The sequence below is a fragment of the Teleopsis dalmanni genome, chromosome 2 (assembly GCF_002237135.1).
Source record: "Teleopsis dalmanni isolate 2A chromosome 2, ASM223713v2, whole genome shotgun sequence".
NCBI lineage: Eukaryota > Metazoa > Arthropoda > Insecta > Diptera > Diopsidae > Teleopsis > Teleopsis dalmanni.
In genome coordinates this window covers 52,097,010-52,100,806 of record NC_051847.1, presented here as the reverse complement: position 1 = coordinate 52,100,806, position 3,797 = coordinate 52,097,010, and positions in this window count along the sequence as shown.

Sequence of the window (3,797 nt, the reverse complement as noted above, 5' to 3'; positions counted from 1 at the left end):
TGTGTACGTATGCACAGGTGTAATATTCTGAACGAAACATATTTATTGAATACCTTTTATGCATTTCTAGCTCGTGATAAACATTTTTGCATAGGAAAAATTATTTAATTAAATTTGAATGTATTTTATTTAAAAGTGAGTTGTTGAAGCTTATATATTTTATTTTTTGTTTTGCTTTTAAATCTAATGACAAGAGAAAATATAATGTGACAAAAACATCTTACTAACTTTTTAAATAACGAATTTAGAGATCAAAAATTACCAGTTAACATTGGCCTCAATAAAACAGACATAAAATTTTATTTAAATTTGTGACTAATTATATGTATATAATATATAGTAAACATTGTGTAAAAAGAAAAATATTTTTTATAAAATGAAAATTAAAAAAAATGTTATGTGCAATTTAGAATTCATAAAAATAGTTTCTCGCAGTACTATGAGAAAAAGAATTAACAAAATTCTATATATTTAAAGCAATACGATTTAATATATAACATACAAAAATTTTGACGTTTGGAATTAGAACTTAATGATTTCTCTGAGTAATTATTATTATTAGAAGACATGATGCACCGCATCCAAAACAGATTTATTGTGTTTAGTCATGCTTTTTTTAACCTTGAATAATTGGGCTTACAATATATTTTAGCAAATTTAAATCCTACGTTTTTTAGAAGGTATGTCTATACTGCTTTGCGACTTTTATGTCCATTTCACAAATTCGACATACATCAGTGTCGGAAATAGCCTTATGTTGCAGTGACTTATAAAGTTAGCAGGTAAAATGGCTATGTTGAATCCTGTTTAGCGAGAGTTACTTATTTGAACTACTTGAAACTGTTTTGATTGTAATGGGCCTACAACAGTGATGTCAACAAAATCTTTATATAAGCAAGTGTTAATTCTTATATTCTACTTTATTGGTGCTTGTTTTGGTTTGCCAGATATTGGTATAAATAAAGTTTATTACTTTTGACAATCGATTTATATTTTTTTATAGCACACATGCCATCGGGGAACTCACTAATAAATATGTACTATTAGAAAAATTTTACCATGCCTTAAAATGCGTTTTGAGGTTGACCATCACTGATCTATAATACTAAATCCGTGGCCTATAATTTTATTTAGCTTCTGTTTCCTGATAACTTCGTTAGAGTAGCACTTTGTTAGTCTATACTGATGATCAGATCCAATGTATTTGCTAATAATTTTAATTTTACTAAAAATTGTATACATTACTTATCGTTTTGTAGTAAATTGCTAATATATTACTATTTAAGTACTTTTTTTGTAAATATGTTATGCATTTTTCAGAAATTACTAGTTTGAAATATTCATATCTAAATTCTAAAATAGATCAAATTTATTGGCTGTAACTTTTGATTATTATTTTATCATGGAAAATATTATATAGATGTTTTTTTACGTCTATATTTTCTATTAGTATTTTTATTTTTAGTGCAGTTCGCTAGCACTTTTTAATTACTTTTTTGCTACTGTTAACTGACAACTTGACTTGTGTTTATTTTATTGTGTACATTTTAACTAAGAGTCAGCTGAGGTCGTCAAAAAATTATACAGACAGGCTTCACTTATGAACAATTATGACGAATGGTCAAGGCAATTTTACGCTCATTTTGGTAATGATCAAAAGGCCTATTATATAGAGAGTCGTATCGCACTTTTCAATTTTCTGTCTATACTACTTTTTTAGTACGTTTTTTTCATGTTTTGAAAGATATTTATTTTTGTGTGGATATAGAAGCACATACATACACTGTTGTGATGAGGTACAGATGGTCTCTTCACCGTGACCAAATTTCAAATCGAATTTGTCCATTTCTCCCTTACTCTCATTCTCATTTTTTAACTTATATTGAAAGCTACAATAATTTGAAATTTAACGTTACTATGATTCTTTGTTTACTATGACACAAAGTTGAATATTGACTCCCTGTATGTCTGAAGTAAAAGGGCTTACACTATTATTGTTACAATATGTTTATAAATTAAATTTTTGCAGCAAATCATATTAAATGTTAATAATTTTACATATTTTAAAAAATATATTCCCTGCATATTTTTATTTAGAATATTTTTTCTTTACAAACCATCATGAAAAGTATCTGTTAAATATCTATATAGATCATAATATATATTTCGCTATTCCGTTCGCTAAAAACTTTTGGTTAAAAATTTTTATTTATCAAAGCCTTTTACTTAGCAAATATTCTTACTGAATTTAATTTTAATTTTTATTTCCATTATTTTTCATAAGTTTTTATAAAATTTCTTATGGTTCCGAGTTTTGAATTTTTGGATTTTTAATTTTCTTTTAGCTTACGTTTGCGTTTGTGGTTTTATTATTTGATGTGATTATTTTGTTTTACGTTTGTACTTCATTTCAAATACAAGTGCTCGTACACATACTAATTTATGAATTTTACTGTTATGTAAGCATTTTCGTATGTCGGTACTCATATGCAATGTTATCCATCCAGGTTATTGAACTCTCACTCACTTACTGAAAAATTATCAAAGTTACACTTAAAAATTGTTTATATGAAAAATTGAATGAAAAAAGATACAATTGCTCAGAAAGAAAGCTTAATGCTTATTGCGGCCAATTATTTCCTCAATTTGTCGGAGTTATTGCCGTTCAAAATGAGTTATTCAGAAATCTTTTAGCTTTTCACATTTTTTTAAAATAATTATAAACAAATTATTGCAATAAATGTTAGGTTGCTTAACCGAAACGATTAAATAGTTTTAAAAAGCATAAATAAATTAAATTAGTTGTTGCAATGGTTATCATTTTCTTTTGGTACATCTATCACACAAAAACTCATATATTTTGTTATATAAAGAGTTCTGATATACTAACTTTACTTATCATAGTAAAAACAACAACTACAATGCCTCCAAATTTGTTCGGAATATTTGCAAATAAATTTTTTTAAAAATACTTAAAAATACATATAATACGTATATAAACTAAATATTTATTTTACTAAAGTATTACACATTTTTTCTAATTTTGTATAGTGCTTCTTCTACTTTTATATTTTATAATTTTATGTTATAGTTCACAAATCTAACAAATTTTTCTTGAGGAAACTAACAATGATTCATAAAATGACAAAAATCTTATGATTGATATTTGTGTGTCAAATCCAATAAAATAAATTTGAAAGCCACATCTTATATATATTAAAGTTATTGCAAGAATCGTAGCAACGACAAGAATAAATATAGAATAGAATAGAAACTTATAAATATTAAATATGTTGCAATAATCACAGCAATGCGAAGAATAGATATACAGTCAAGCATCTCTATAGCGAACCTCCCTATAACACATTCCTCTCTATAACTAAGTTTTGTTGAAGACACAGCGATTTTGATATATTTGAACCTCTCTATAGCGAATCTCTCTACAATGAATCTCTATATAGCGAATTCCTCTCTATAACGAAGTTTTTTCAGGTACGCAAACAAATTTTTACATACAAAAAAACTGCTCTACATATAACGAATTTATTCAAATGCAAGTTAAACAGCCAACTAATACGTTGTAACTTATGAGAAACTTCTTTGTATGCAAGCTATTAACTTGTTAGAAGTTTTGAAAGAATTCCTTAATAAGGAAAAAGTAAAAATGTTTAAACAAACTAAAATTATAGGCTTACCAATATACAATTAATGTTTTTAATGTTATGTATATATATATATGAATAAACATGAATTAAATATATTTTTAAAATAAAAACGTACATATTTCTCAGTCAAAT